The following is a 16,751-nucleotide window of genomic DNA, read 5'->3' on the forward strand; positions in this document are numbered from 1 at the left end:
AGAAAACTAGACACCGAAGGGAGTCCAGGGAGGAGTGACTTATGTGGATCTCCCAATGTTTTCTTACCCAGAATCCTCAGCAAACCTCAAATTTAGCTAAAAAGAATCACATTTTTCCCACATTTCTGTGTGGGATCCCCATACCGGGACATATTTCTTACCACCCAATGTTCCCCTCAAACATGTTTAAATTGAGGGGGATCCAAAGCGGGTCCAAAAGGGCAGTTTGAAAAAAATACATTTTTAGGCTGACAAGTGCAGCAGAATTTTTAATAGATGAGACAATGTTGGGTAGTAGGAATTTTGTGGATTTCTGCAGTTTCCGGAAGGTTCCATCTCAAACTTTGAATGACCTCCGTACACGATTCAGGAACCACAAATCGGCAATAATTAACAAGAAACTTGACCAGCCTGTAGCAAACCATTTTGACCTTGTTGACCATTTACTATCAGATTTGAAGATTTTCCCTGTGGAACATGTTTTAAAGGAAGAACTACTGGACATCAGAGAAAATTTCTGGATGTACCGTTTAAAATCACTGCATCCAGATGGATTGAACATCACTGACAATACCACTTGATTTCTGCATATCTGAAGAGTTCTCAGGACTGCATTGATTCCACATTCCAATTGGAATCTTCACTCATGACGCTTTTTGAAAATCCACCAGTGTCAGCTGTGCAGCCACTGAGCAAACAATCTTGTACTACCTGAGGAAGGCAGAAGTTGAAACGTAGTAGTAGAAATATATTTTTGTTCTTTAGTGAGATCATCTGTTTGAGTCACTTCTTTCTTGGATATATATATATATATATATATATATATATATATATATATATATATATATATATATATATATATATCTCCCTGGTGTCTAGAGGTTTCTGCCCCCCCGGCCAGATTGGCCTAATTATATTAGGCCGATCTCCCTCTAGTGGGGGCAGAAAAGGCCTAAAAATATTTTACCCCCCTGGGGAGCGGCTTTTGCCCAAGGGGCCGCTCCCCTTATGCGTAAGAGTAAAAGAAATAAAAATTCCTTTGTGTGTAGTGGCCTAACAATAATTTGCCCCCCCCCGGGGAGTGACCCCTGCCTACTGGGTCACTTCCCACTACAATTTTTTTTTATCCCTGGTGTCTAGGGTTTTTTTGCCCACTCTGGGGGCAGATCGGTCTAAATATATTAGGCTGAGCTGCCCCCGGGGGGACAGAAATGGCTTAAAATAATTTGGTCCCCTGGGAGCGACCCTTGCCTAAGGGGTTGTTCCCCACACATAAAAAATGAAAAATATAAAATATAAAGTATCCCTGGTGTCTAGGGTTTTTTTGCCCACCCTGGGGGCAGATCGGCCTAAATATATTAGGCCGATCTGCCCCCTGGGGTCCGAAATGGCCTAAAAATCATTTGACCCCCTGGGGAGCGGCCCTTGCCCAACTAGCGTGTGTGGAGGGAGGCCCACGGGGAGTGTGCTAGCGCTCCCACCATGGGCCAGGTGTAGGACAAGCTGGTCTCATGCCAGGCACACGGAAAACCGTGTGCCAGGACGAGCCCAGCTTGCCCCAGGCACCCACGGGGTTAAGTAATCACCCACAATAATGCATTTATCTGTACTATTTCAGCCTGCAACAATGCCATGTTTCACTAACTACATGTTTTGCTTGCTTTCTTGCTTTTAGGTGCACTAGAGAAGTAGAGACATCACCCGCAGTACTGCTGAAGAGAAGGCCTGTACAGTAATTTCAGTCCTCCAATCTCTTCCACTTGTGCAGCTTAGTGCCACAGCTAATAAGAGCTTTAAAATGGTCCCAAACAAATTTGCTCCCAAGAAAGTGGTCAGTGAGAAGAAGCAGCCTTTCACTAGAGATGTGCTGACTGTAACCTTTCACAGGAGAAATATGCCTACCACACCAGCCTCTGGAAAGGAACCTGGGAGCAGCACTCCTGCATTAATAGCACCACCCCAAACTAAGCCCAAGACCATGTCTGTCAATGAGACGGCCACTGCAATCATGGCGATGCCCGTGAGCAGTGACATTGATTTGGATTTGTCCCTTTTGCAAAGTAGTACCCAATCATTTCAGTAAATGGGAGCAAAGTTGACAGCAGCCAGCAATAGTAGATCTTCCAAAGATGAAGCAGAACAGGAAGTCAAGCTTCCTGATGAGCAAGAACCTTCTTTTTTGAAATCCAACAAGAAAAAGGAAGGATACTACCCCACCATATTCATGCATCACTTCTGATGACGATGATAGGGACATGGAGGAGGATAATGACAATGCGTTGTGGAAGCTGACACAGAGGAGTCCGACAGCACTATTTAACCTCCTCCAACGGATGTGGCACAGGTAGCACCACCAGTTCCCATATTAGTAAACCCCTAGCTGAAACCTGCACCACCCCTTACATCAGTGTAAGTATGCACTGCAGAGAGGCAATTGACAACACATCTGCCTACCTCCAGGTCTTCTTCAGGCATAGGCAGTGGGCCACTAAAAGTATTCCGCCTCAGTTTGGGACTTTTTTACACTTAGTAAACAGGAGAATATTGCAATTTGCCTAATTTCCCAAGCGGGGTACGCCTGGTACATATTATGGTACTGAAGGCCAAACAACCCATATGAAACATCATGCAATACGGTAGGAGAAGCACCTTAAAAAAATGCTGGAAGTGGTCAATGGTGGTAAAGGTGAGGAGAGCCAGGAAATATCAGCCACAAATGGTCCAATCACGGTTGGAGGTGAGGAAGAAGAGGGTGACATCCTCATGCAAAGCAGCCCTGTTCCCGGCAGTGGGCCAGAAGCACCCATCTCAGTGACTTCACAATGGCACAGGAAGACTCAGAGTCAGATGGAGACACCACAGCATACAGTAACTGCCCCACAATGCACATTGAGTTTACAACCACCTACTTCTCAAAAGTCACCTCCTTCAGTGGCCCCAGAAAAAAGAAAATCCAGGCTACTATTATGGGCATGTTTAGGCAGGAGGGGTCCTATGACCGCAAACACCCTGCTCCAGCGCTGCATCACAGTGTGCTGCAATTGGTTGGTCAAGCTTTGCAGCAAAGTGTTGTCCACATCATCCACGTGATGACAGACATGTGGCCCAGTTGTTAGGCTACTGACTACATGTGCATCACTGTTGTTGGAAAGTGGGTTATTGGTAAGGGCAGGTAGGTACCTATACTTAGCAATAGGCCACAAACCCCCACTTGGTCCAGTAATGGACTCAGTAAATTAATTATTGCTCAAACCTTTGTAGCTTTACCCATTAGCAGTTAGGATTAACTTAGGAGACAGGTGTGTAAAGCATTTAATATCAACAAAATAGTAAATAAGTACAACACTACACACAATAATAATCCAACACCAATTTATAAAAATAGAAAATATGTTTATCTTTAAAATGACACCAAAAAGACAAACATTCGATGTAGGGACCCAGAATATGAATATGAATTTTGCATGAACTTTTAAGGTTTAAAAGTAAAACTGGCGCCTAGAAGCAAATAGCGCTCAAAGAGTTAAAACAGGTTGCACTGGACAGGGGCAAAATCCAGAGTTCAGGCCACCTGCGATGGAACACTGTTACACTTACTTTCGGAGGTCTTTCTTGATTCAGGACAGTGATCCACAGCACAAACCAAGAGTTCAGAGCTCTGGGTTGCCTTTTGGGGTCTGGGACTACAACTGGGGGACAGGCCACCACACCCTGGGATGGCCACTTCCTGTGAAGTATGGCAAAAATCAATCCCAGAAAGCAACATGCTCTAAAAATCCAATATACAGAAAATTCATGCTTGAAGCTTAGATCTGGCAGAGTCCACACACAAGTGTGGCTAAATCTCCCTTAATAAACACCTTCCAGCCCCATCCTAATTTAATCATGTCCCCCATCTCTCTGGGGGAGCAGGACATTGGAGAGGTCCAGTTTATGTCCCAAGTGGCATTCCCTCCTTTGAAGACCAGTTTGGCTTCTCTTCACCCATCCTGCTCTGTCATCTGATGCAGCAGTTCTCCTCCCACCAGATGCTTCCTTTGTCTCTGTTCATGCCAATTCACACCTCATTAAGGTAGCCTGGCTAGGGCTACCACAGGCTGACCACTCGGAAAAAGGGCATTACAGGGCTGAATTTTGTAACTTTCAGAAGGATTTACACAGTTGTTACAGTGAGAAGGACCAGTGTCTCACCTCAAAACGTGCAAAGATTAACCATGATCAAAATGAACCAACATTTTATACCACCTGATTACACTGTTCTCAAAACACCACAGGAGGAGGAGGATGATTGGTCAGAATCACATGTGTTAGCTGACCAATTTCTGAAGACCGCGGCGCAATGCTGCATTGGTTAACATTGGGCCCTATGGGTCCCAGGAGCCAATGGTGATGTACGCCGGCGGTGACGGTACGCACCGCTGCGGACGTGACCGCCATTTCCTATCACTTCAATCACTCGATACCTGATCTTCGACAGGAGAGGACCTACACTGCAAGTGCTGCTGTGACCTCGGTCTGGAAGAGACAATGGCTCGAGTGTCTGCGGAAAGGGCCCCTGCCTTCACATCAGAGGAGTTGGAGAAACTCGTGGATGGGGTCCTCCCCCAGTACACGCTACTCTACGGTCCTCCAGACAAACAGATAAGTACACTGGGAGCATGCTGTATGGGTTATGCCTGTGTGGAGAGGGCTGGATGTAAGAAGGAAGGGGGGAGAGTGCTGTGTGCATGAAAGACGGTGAATGCATGTGCAACATGGCAAGGGTAGGGATGGGGGCCAATCAGTTTGACGGTGCAGTTGGTAATAACTTCTCTTTTTCCCCTGTACATTTCATGTAGGTCAGCGCCCACCAGAAGAAAGATATTTGGCGTGCCATCGCCAAGGACGTCCGGACCCTGGGGGTCTACCACAGATGGAGCACCCACTGCCGGAAAAGATGGGAGGACATTCGCTGCTGGAGCAAGAAGATGGCGGAGGCTCAGCTGGGGATGGCCTCCCAACGTGGGAGTGGTGCCCGTCGCACCATGACCCCCCTGATGTTCAGGATCCTGGCGGTGGCCTACCCGGAGTTGGATGGGCACTTGAGGGCATCACAGCAGACACAAGGAGGTGAGTACACTCTCATTCTGCTGACTTTGCGCGCAGTGGAGGTGTCTGGGTGGGGGAGGAGGGCTGTGGGTTTCCCTAGGCCAGGGCGAATCCGTAGACAAGGCCCCTCTGTATGTTAGGCCATGTGGCACCCCAGCCCACCTCTTTAGAGTGCCAAGTACAGGTAGCCATACCCCTGTGTGATCTGTGTGTGCAGAGGTCGTCCATAGCCTTGTAGGCCATTTCCCAGAAATTGAACAGTGGAGACCAAGAGCGCGGCGTAGTGCAGGGGGCTTCTGTGTCTGTCGTGTCTGCCAACGGTAGTGGTAATGCATGCACTCAACATGTCTTTCTTCTGCCTTCCCCCCCCTTTTTGTGGTCTCCCTTTTCTTGTGTACATTAGCATCATCAGGCAGAGGAGCAGTGGCACCGGAGCACGAGGGAGCTGCATCCCACATGGCCCAGGAGGGCGACACTTCGGAGTCTGAATTCACCAGTGGGACGGAGGGCGAGGGGAGCTCCAAGGCAGGGACAGGAGCTGACACCAGCGACACAGACTCGTCCTCTGATGGGAACTCCCTTGTGGTGGCGGCAACATCTGTGCCCCCTGCATCTACAGGTACAGCCGTCACCCCCCCTACCAGCACCACCCACCCAGCAGCCCCTCAGCCTTAGCCGCGTACCTGCTCACCCGGGAGGGTGGGCATCACCTTCGCCCCAGGCACCTCAGGCCCTGCCCCAGTCACCCCTGCTGCCCTCAGTGAGTAGGCCCTTGACCTCCTCAGGTCCCTCACTGTTGGGCAGTCTACAATTTTGAATGCCATCCAGGGTCGAGAGAGGCAGTTGCAACAAACCAATGCATTCCTGGAGGGCATTCATTCTGGTCAGACGGCCCTTCACCGATCTTTTCAGACTCTGGCCTCAGCACTGATGGCAGCCATTGTCCCCGTCTCTAGCCTCCCCTCTCCAACTTCCTCAACCCCGACCCAATCCTCTGTACCTCAGCCTATCCCAAGTACACCTACAGACCAACATGCACACACGTCAACACGCAAGGGAAGCTCAGGCAAACATAAGCACCACAGATCCCACAGACACTCATGCAAGCATCACACACATGCAGACACTCCAACATCCACTGCCTCCACTGTGTCCCCCTCCTCCTCTTCTCCCTCCTCCCTCCCAGTCTCGTCTACACTCACACCTCCATGCAGTACCTCTACAGCCACTACTTCCCTCTCCAGCACACCCACCACCACACCCCGCTCACGTGCAGTCACCACCCCCACTACCATTCACACGTCCCCTCTGTCCTCTCCCAGTGTGTCTGTGATGCCCCCTCCCAAGATACACAAACGCAGGCACACACCCACCCAACAGCCATCCACCTCACAACAGCCTCCAGAGCATGCACCTTCACCCAAAGTCACCAAACGTACACCTCCTACAACCACCACCTATTCCTCCACTCCCAAACCCCCTCCAGCTACCCGTCCCAGTGTCTCCCAAAAACTTTTCCTGTCCACCCTTGACCTCTTTCCCACACCTCCCCCACCCCGTCCGTCTCATAGGTCCCGAATTAGCACCTCAGCCGCAACATCTCCGGGACCAGTGGTGCCTGTAGTCACCGGAATGTGTAGTGCACTGCCCACCAGGGCAGCCAGTGTGGCAAGGAGCCACAGCACAGACAGTCCCCCACCTGTGAAGCATCAGAAGTTGGCCAGTGTCCGGCGGGAGAGGGGGAAGACTCCAGCCGCCAAAGTCGCTCCCAGGGGTCCCGGTGGGAGTGTGGAGTCAGCTGTGACACCTTCCAAGGTGGGGAAAGGCTACAAGAAACCCGGCAAGTCTGAGAAGAGCTGCATGGCGGAGAACACTGCCATCATCCCCGCTGCCCAGGAGGCCACAGCCAGCACCAGCCCAGCTGCCTCCAGCTGCCCAGGAGGCCACTGCCAGCACCAGCCCAGCTGCCCAGGAGGCCACCGCCAACACCAGCCCCGCTGCCCAGGAGGCAACCGCCAGCACCAGCACAGCTGCCCAGGAGGCCACCGCCAGCACCAGCACAGCTGCCCAGGAGCCCACCGCCAGCACAAGCCCAGCGGCCCAGGAGGCCACCGCCAGCACAAGCCCAGCTGGGCCATGAAGGACCGCCACCAAAAGGCCCGTTGGGCCATGAAGGACCACCAGCAGCTGAGACCCTGCAATGGAGACCGCCATCTGAGGCACCGCTGAACAGGGCACCACCATATGAAGCACTGCTGAACAGGGCACCGCCATCTGAAGCACCGCTGAACAGGGCACCGCCATCTCAAGCACCGCTCAACACCGCCATCTCAAGCATCGCTGAACAGGGCACCGCCATCTCAAGCACCGCTACACCATGAGCGGCAGGGGCACTGACGCAACTGAGTCCGTCACGGGGTGTATGATGCACTCTGGGCACCATGCCCCCTCCAGAACCAGTGGAGACTGACATCCACTACCTCTGTCCTTAACAGGATGAAGCACTCTGGGCACCATGCCCCCTCCAGAACCAGTGGAGACTGTCATCCACTCGCTCTGTCCTTAACAGGATGAAGCACTCTGGGCACACAGCCCCCTCCAGAACCAGTGGAGAAAGGCATCCACTACCTCAGTCCTTGGCAGGATAAAGCACTCTGGGCACCATGCCCCCTCCAGAACCAGTGGAGACTGACAGCCACTACCTCTGTCCTTAACAGGATGAAGCACTCTGGGCACAAAGCCCCCTCCAGAACCAGTGGAGACTGTCATCCACTTGTGAGACTGTGGCTTTGCACTCCCCAGGATTGAACAGTGGATAACCCACCCACTGTAGAGACTTGAGCGAATATGGCTTTCTACTCCCCAGGATGGAACAGTGGGCAACCCATCCACTGTATAGACTTGAGAGACTGTGGCTTTGCACTCCCCAGGATTGAACAGTGGGCAACCCACCCACTGTAGAGACTTGAGAGCCTGTGGCTTTGCACTCCCCAGGATGAAAAAGTGGGCAACCCACCCACTGTATAGACTTGAGAGATTGTGGGTGTGCACTCCCCAGGATGGAACAGTGGGCATGTGGCCCCCTCATGGATTTGGCGTTGTGCACTCAAGCGGCTGAGGTGCCCCCCCTTTCCCTCCCCCTGAGGTGCCTGTTTTCTTGCTCTCTGATGCCCCTGCAGTGTTCTCTCCGTCATGGATGGGGATCTTGTGTGGGCCTCGCCCATACCGTGTGGTCCCAGTGTTCCACAGACTATCTTAGTGCACTTCCTGGACTACTATGCTAGGTATATATTTTGTACATGGTGTATACATATATTTCTGGTTACATGTTTTTAATATATTACAATGGTTACACTAATTTTCTATTGTCTTTGCATTCTTCCGGGGAGGTTGGGGGATGTTACTGTGATGTATAGATTTGCATTTGTGTGTGTTGTAGTGGGGGTGTTGCGTGTGTGTGTCCCTGTTTTTTCCCTCCTCCCTCCCCTGTGTCGTAGGTGCAGTACTCACCGTGGTCTTCGCCGCCGGCGTTCGTGCTCCTGGTAGAGGAGCAGGAAGACTATCGCAGGGAGAATTTGGAGTTCTGGCTCCATGGTGTCCTTGTTCCTCGTGGGGTGTGTAGAGGTGAGCGTTTTCCCTTCGAAATTCCCGTTTCCGCCGTGTTTTTATCCACGGTGAATCCGCACTGGAAAAGGTGGCGGATTTGCCTGTCATAATAGTGTGGGCGGTACATTGTCCTCCGTCTGTCTGTTGGTGGTGACCGCCGCACTGTTTGTTTGTACCGCCATGGCGGTCTGAGTGTTAAAGTGGCTGTCTTTGTTGGCGGTTTCCACCACGGTCGTAATTGCAATTTTTTTACTGCCGGCCTGTTGACGGTTTTACCGCCACTTTAACACCGTCCGCCAGGGTTGTAATTACCACCATAATATTTTATGATAAAATGATTTAATATTTTTGTCATTTAAACATACATTTAGCTTTAATTTTTTTGTAAAAAATAATTACATTAATTTAAATTCATTATTTATGCATTTGTAAAGCCTGAATGTTCACCTGACGGGTATCTTGGCGATACAGAGACAAACCGGTATCATACCCCCAGTTCACAAGTCGCACAAACATTTTTGTGATTTCTAGTATAAAATCAAGGTAAATATTTTGTTTTAGGTGAAATTTGTTTTAAATAGATCTTCATAAAAACAATTTTAATTGTATATATTTTAATGCATTAAATATTTCATTCAACGTTAAGTGCACTGTAATTTTTAACTTTATTAGATTTAAAAAAGGTATAGGGAATTAATTTACAGATTTCAGATTCATTAATAAAGTGCATAGTCATTCAAAAGTACTACACACAAAAATAACACATTAAAACAAAGGTAATACTTTAAAGTTTGGCCTATCAATTACAAAAGTACCAATTCATAAAGAGCAAGTTTAGTTCTTCACAATTTCAGTCACTGAATTGCTTATTCATTATAAAATATGCATTGCATGGATTCCATCATATTAAATGGTAATGTTCCAGAGAGTCGCATGCCAATTAATGTGTAAGAGCCTAAAATTGCTTTCTTCTTGAGTTGTCCACACCATTATAGGCCATTATTTTCACCTCAAATAACTGTACGAATTTAACAACTTGTGTATTTAGTCGGGTGTAATCTAGATCTATGACTTGAGTGAGTGCTTGTCTACAAGTTCTTACACTGGCTTGAATAAAAAGGCACCTCAGCAGTTTTCGTCTCTCAAAACGTAACATCAGGCACATACAGAGAATATGCAACATCATCTCCTTTCCTTTTCCACAAAGCCTGTACTTTTACAGATTTTTTAAAAATGTTTAAGAAACTTTATAGATCTTCCCTAACCTTTACCTTGTGGAGAGCTGCACACCCATGGTGGAGAACTACTCCTTCTGGGAAAAGTTAGTCATAGAAACTTTACACTACTAAGTTAATTTTGAATTAAATATTTCCTTTTTTTAAATATATTGAATATATTAAATTTAATTTGACCACTACAACATTAACAATACACAGGGCCACTGGAATTATGTGGCAGGGGAGGGCAAATTATGCAGCAGTGTTCAGTAAACTATGTACCAAGAAAATGCAACTTAGGTGGCATAATATGGCACATTTGGTGATACAATTACTTTATTATTTTGTCATTTTTACACTTGTCAATACTCCCTGGGCATTGGTTGAACTTCAAAATACCAATTTAAAAGCCAAATAGCAATAAGCAGAAGAAAAAGGTGAGCAATCAACTTTTGCAAATGGCCTTCCTCTGTGTCACTGAGTTTTTATTAACTTTTGAATAGTTTTAACTGGAAACCCCTTTTTTCGGACAAAATCTGCAGATTATGAAGCAGATGATGGATTTTGTTGCAAATGCAGCAAATTTACAATAATGCGCAAAATCCTAAAGTCACAAAATAGCATAATTCCAGTGAACCTGACAATACAACATCAAAACTGTGAAAACATGCTTATCTAAAATCCAATTCCAGAAGAAAGACAATTTCTTCCTCATAAAACAGAAAAGAAATTCTTCTTTTCTCGTCATCAGTAAAAAAGATGAGTTAATCTCTTCTAAACCTCATTAATCTTAATTACATCACTTGTGCTCCTGTGCCATCAGTTAAATCATTGGTATTAATCATTGATACTGCACTCACATTTATGCCACATATTAATAAAATGTCTACCTAGGTGTGTTGAAGCAGATATGTCACTTAGGCCCTCATTATGACATTGGTAGTAAATGCCGCTTACCGCCACGGTGACGGCCGCCAATATACCACTGCGGTGGAGAATATCCATTTGCCATGCTATAACACACACATACAAAACCAACAGAATACTGCCACAAATACAAATCCGCCAGCACAAAGGTCAGTGATAAAGTGGGGGTCCAAACACCCATATTGTTACGCCAACAAAGTAACACCCACCACATTATGACACACGAAGCTCCACGGCAGACATTCAATGGTGGTAAACCTTTGGCGGTACACACCAGTGTGCTCAGAATGGACACCCTAATACATCAAGACAACACAACATTGGCCAAAACTACACACTCACACATATCTGACACTTATACACACACCACACACACACACACCCACAGCACTATAAAACACACACCCACATCACACACCACCCTTTACGAATACCAATAAGCACCATAAGGCTAACACAAAGACCACTGAGATAACTACACACACACACCACAAACACCCATGCATCCGTCACGCACCCCACATCCCACACCCACCACATCATTCAGCACCCTCTGCGAAACACACACTACACAACACCCACGGCCCCACAAAGGCACCCCCATTTCACAGATGAGGAGTTGCAGGTCATGGTCGAGGAAAAAGTCAAGGTAAAGCCACAGCTGTTTGGAGCACAGGTACAGCAAATATCCATTGCCAAGAAGATGGAGCTATGGCAGAGAATCTTGGACAAGGGACGAAATCTGGAAGAAGTGGAACAACCTACGGGGGAAGGTATGTTCCATGGCAGTAAGGCACCAGATCGCCATATAGAATTCTGGCAGTGGGCCCCGACCTCCTCCCCGCAGCTCGCAGCATGGGAGAAGCAAGTCTTTGAAATACTGCATCCTGAGGGACTCACTGGAGTAGCCGGAGGACTGGACAATGGTGGGTCAATATTTACTTCTGATCACCCCATACCTGCATGTCATCACACCCCCTCAGCTCACTCCATTCACTCAACTCCATCCCACACACTGCACCTACACATATGAGTAATCCCAATGCCTAGCTCAGCATGTATACCAATGCATGGACAGCCCTACCAGCCCTGCATGGACACCAATCACTAAAGCATGCACAGCATAGGGAAACTAATAATCCCACAATACATCACCATACACAAACAAAGGTGGCAGGGCAACAGCAACGATAGAGGAGAAGCCAGGGATGTACAATATGTCACAGACATGAAGAATAATAAATCACTTAAATCCCCACAGGTGCCCCAGCCAATCTCAGCGGCGAGGAGGTGCCACGACTAACCAGTCCCCCAACATAAGACACCCCCAGTGATGACAGTAACTCGGGACTACAAGATCTGGATGAACTACTGGGCCATCAGGGAGCACTGGTCAGTTGGCCACCCCAGCCCACTCACAGTCCACACAGAGCCTCCCCCATCAGTATCCAACACCATAGCACCCACTCAATGTACCCACACCTCTGTCCCCAGGACACATCAATCAGCAGTGTGCCCTCCTGTACATGAAGCCCAGTCCACACCTCACAACCAATACAATTAGGGACCTGGGGTCAGTGGCAGTGGGCACACCTTTCAGGGGACAGAGGCACTGGGGAGCAGGGACACTGGGAGGACTGCTGTGCGCCAAGGGGAGAACAGGCCCAGGGAACTGACTCTCCAGGAGGCACTTAGCAATGTCCTGGGGGCTTACCAACAATTCTAGGACAAGATGGGCCAGATCCTAACCAACATGCAGGAGAACAAGCGGTTGCAGGAGGTGCACCATCAGGAGATCGGGGAGGATTTGCAGGCCCTCATCACCACCATGGTCTCTATAGCAGGGGTGCTGGCAGATATGGCCAACATCGTGAGGGAATGGACAGCACACCAGTGGGCCCCTACCACGAGCCAGTCTACTGACCAGCCCACCACTTCCGCTACAGCTAGTGGGCAGGAGGCCCTGCCACAGGACCCACAGGCCACCAGCACTCCTCCTCCTGCAGAAGGTGAAATACCCCACAACCGTTCCCGGCGACCCAGACAGAAGCCAGAGACACTTGCCAAGACCAAGACCACTGCCAGGAAATGAGACCCTCCTGCATGTCCCCTTTGTGTCCCACCTTGTCACCTTGTCCACTTTGAACTGCCTTTGCTCCCCTTCCTATGGCTCCTTGGACACTGGACCTGTCCTACAAACAGACTGGAACAATACCCTGGACTAACCTCTACCATCACCCCATTCCATTGCACTTTTCTGTCAATTATTTGCACTACAATAAACACCCTTGGAAACAACCTAAGTGAAAGTTTTTCATGTGATGAAAATGTGCATATATGGAAACAGTTACATCTTGTGCAAGTTATCTGAACACTGTGATAGCATACATGTTAAGACTTGTATATGTCTGTAGACATCACATCAGTACACTGTTGTCATATCAACATCATCTGCAAAATGGGAAGCCATAGGTCACAGTAAGTAGAGATGCAAAGGAAGTGAATGACATCCTACTACAGCCACACAGAACACACCAATAATCAGAGGAATGGTCACTTCCAGTGACTCACCTGTGTGTTATTGGAAGTATTGAGGTATAACTGATGTTCTGTTGTCCACTTCCTCCTCCTCAGCCTCCTCACCCTCACTGTCCTCAGGGTTCACTGTTGCCACAGGGGCCTTTCCAGTCTCCTCCTCCTGCAGATAAGGCACATGTCGTCTGAGGGCCATGTTGTGCAACATGCAGAATGCCACTACTGTCTGACAGACCTTCTCGAGTGAGTAGCACTGGGATCAACTGGTTAGATGGAAGCATCTGAACCTGCCCTTCAGGAAGCCGCAGGTCCTCTCAATAATTCTCCTGGTTCGCCCATGTTCATCATTATAACGATTCGCAGATCCTGTTCTGGCATTCCTCACAGGGGTCAGGAGCCACAATAGTTTGGGTAGCCAGTCACCTGCAAGTATTGAGGGACAAACGTTAGCCCTACACAATGGTATGGGGTCAACACCAGAAGGCATACACATTGGGTGGAGACTCTGCCTCACCAATTAGCCAAACCCTGTGCCTCTGTAGGTGTGCCATCACATATGGAATGCTGCTATTCCTCAGGATGAAGGTGTCATGCACCGACCCAGGATACTTGGCAGTGACTTGGGAGATATACTAGTCAGCCAGGCACACCATTTGAACATTCAGTGAGTGGAAAATCCTCTGATTCCTGAACACCTGTCCATTCTGGCAGAGGGGAGGACAAATGCAACATGTGTATCGTCAATCACTCCAATAATGTTGGGTATTTGTGCAATTGCATAGAATCCTGCCTTCACAGTGGCCAAATCTTCCACCTGGGGGAAAGCAATGTAGCTGCACATGTGTTTCACCAGGGCAGACAAAACCCTTGCCAGCACGATTGAGAACATTGGCTGTGACATTCTTGCTGCCAAGCTCACTGTCACTTGGAATGAACCAGTTGCCAGGCAATGGAGAACTGATAGAACCTGTACTAGAGGGGGGATTTCAGTAGGACGACGGATAGCTGATATCAGATCAGGCTCCAATTGAGCACATATCTCTGTGATTGTGGCTCGTTCCAGTCTATAGGTGACTTTTACATGACTCTCCTCCAGTGTAGCCAAGTCCACAAGAGATGTGTACAGGGTGGCTTGTCTCGTTCTCCAATTCCTCCACAGTGGTAGGTATCTAGGGGACACAAGAGTGAGTAGGCTGTCACAATTTAAACTATGGATCCACCACCTCAGTGTACATAGTTCAGGAATGTGATGGGACATTGGGAATGCAATGTATGTTAAAAAAATGGAAATTACGCAGTTCTCGATGATCTGAATATTGTCCACCACCATAAAATGTCGACCGCCTGTCCAATATGTAGGTACAGGTGGAAGTGAGGTAGCTCCGCCGGTGTAGTCATGGTGAAATGTGGTCTTGCGATGCCGTGCTATTCCTCATTGGATAACATGGGGCTCTATGAGTACAGTGGCCAATGGGGATCAGCGACGGGGACATGACCACCATTTTCTGTCCATGATCTCACTCGATTCCTGACTTCTGCAGGACGACACCTCCACTGCGTGTGCTGCTGTGACCGGAGGAGTTAGGGCGTTTGGTGGATGGGATCCTACCCCAGTATGGGTAGCTGTATGGCCCTCCAGACCAACAGGTGAGTACACCATGGGCACGAGGCATGTGACAGGGTGGCATGGAGATCTGTGTGCAAGCATCGTGTCATTTGGGGGGGTCGTATGTCTGGAGGTAGTGTACATGGTGGGTGCTGAGTAAGGTGTGTGCCAATGGGGATGGAAGGGGATTTGTGTGACAGGCTGGATTGTTCGTGTCATGGTGTCCTCGTGTCTGTTTCCTCTGAAGGTCAGCGCCCATCTGAAGAAGGGATTGTGGCAGGCCATCGCCAAGGATGTGCGGACCCTGGGGGTCTACTGCAGGTGGAGCACCCACTGTAGGAAGAGGTGGGAGGACCTGAGACGCTAGGCCCGGAGGACCGTGGAGGCCCAGCTGGGGATAGCCTCCAAACAAGGGTGGGGTGCCCATCGGAACCTGACCCCCCTGATGGCCTGCATACTGGCAGTGGCCTACCCAGAGCTCAATGGGCGCTTGAGGGCATCGCAGCAGCCACAAGGGGGTGAGTACAGTGTACGTTACAACAATGATTGGTAGGTGGCATGGGAACCTGGTGGTGGCTGTCAGTTAGTGGGTAACCCTCAATGCCAGCTCAGAGAACACAGCATGACCCAGCTCAAAGGCAACAGGTGTATTGCTAAATCTGGTAACATAACTAGGTTGCATACCATGTCAAACAGGGCAAAGGTGGTCCCAGGAGGGTTGCAGTTGGCGATGTTTGGCTCTCGTCTTGCTGTGGTACCTAGCCACTGTAATGCAGTGCGAATCATGGGACACAATCCTGATCCCTGTGTGTGACAGTAATGTGTATGCAATATGTGGCGTTGGTGCAGTAATAGACCCAGTGCTCCCTTTCTCTTTATCCCCCCTTTTTCTTCTTTCATCCTGTCCATGTGTGAATTAGCATCATCTGGCGGAGGAGCAGAGGCACCGGCGACAGAGGGAGCTGCATCCCACAGGACCCAGGAGGCAGAGTCCATTGATGCCGAGGGGACCAATGGGACGGAGGGCAAGGAGAGGAACACAGCGGAGACAGGAGGTGACAACACTGACTCTAATACATACTCTGATGGAAGCTCCCTGGTGGTGGCCGACACCTCTCGGACCACCCCAGATACAGGTACAGACGCCACCCCCGTACCAGCACCACCCTCCCAGTAGCACCTCACTGAGTTGCCCTTGCCCGCTCACCCAGGAAGGTGGGCATCTCATTTGCCCCAGGCATCTCAGGACCTGCCCAGTGAGCCCTGCTGCCCTCAGTGAGGAGGCTATTGACCTCCTGAGAACCACCTCTGTAGGGCAGTCAACCATTGTTAATGCCATCCAGGGGCTGGCATCCCAGATGCAGCAATGCAATGCATTCCTGGAGGGCATTCACGGTGTATTGGCGGCCCAACAGAGATCGTTCCTGGCTCTGGCCTCCTCTTTGATGGCAGACATTATCCCTGTTCTTACTGTCCCCCCTCCACCTACCACTTTCCAATCCCAATCTCCTCAAACCCAACCCATCCCATGCACACATACAGACAAGCATGCACACAAACCATCACACAAGAGTGGCACAGACAAACACAGGCAGCACACTGCAGGCCACAAACACTCACACAAACAACATACAGTTGCACACATGATGACAGCCACTGCCTCCACTGCCTCCCCCTCCTCCTCCTCCCTCACTGTCACATCTGCACTCTCACCTGCATGCACTACCTCAACAGTTACCACCACCATCACCACACCAAGCAGCACACACACC

This window comes from Pleurodeles waltl, chromosome 8 (assembly GCF_031143425.1).
Source record: "Pleurodeles waltl isolate 20211129_DDA chromosome 8, aPleWal1.hap1.20221129, whole genome shotgun sequence".
NCBI lineage: Eukaryota > Metazoa > Chordata > Amphibia > Caudata > Salamandridae > Pleurodeles > Pleurodeles waltl.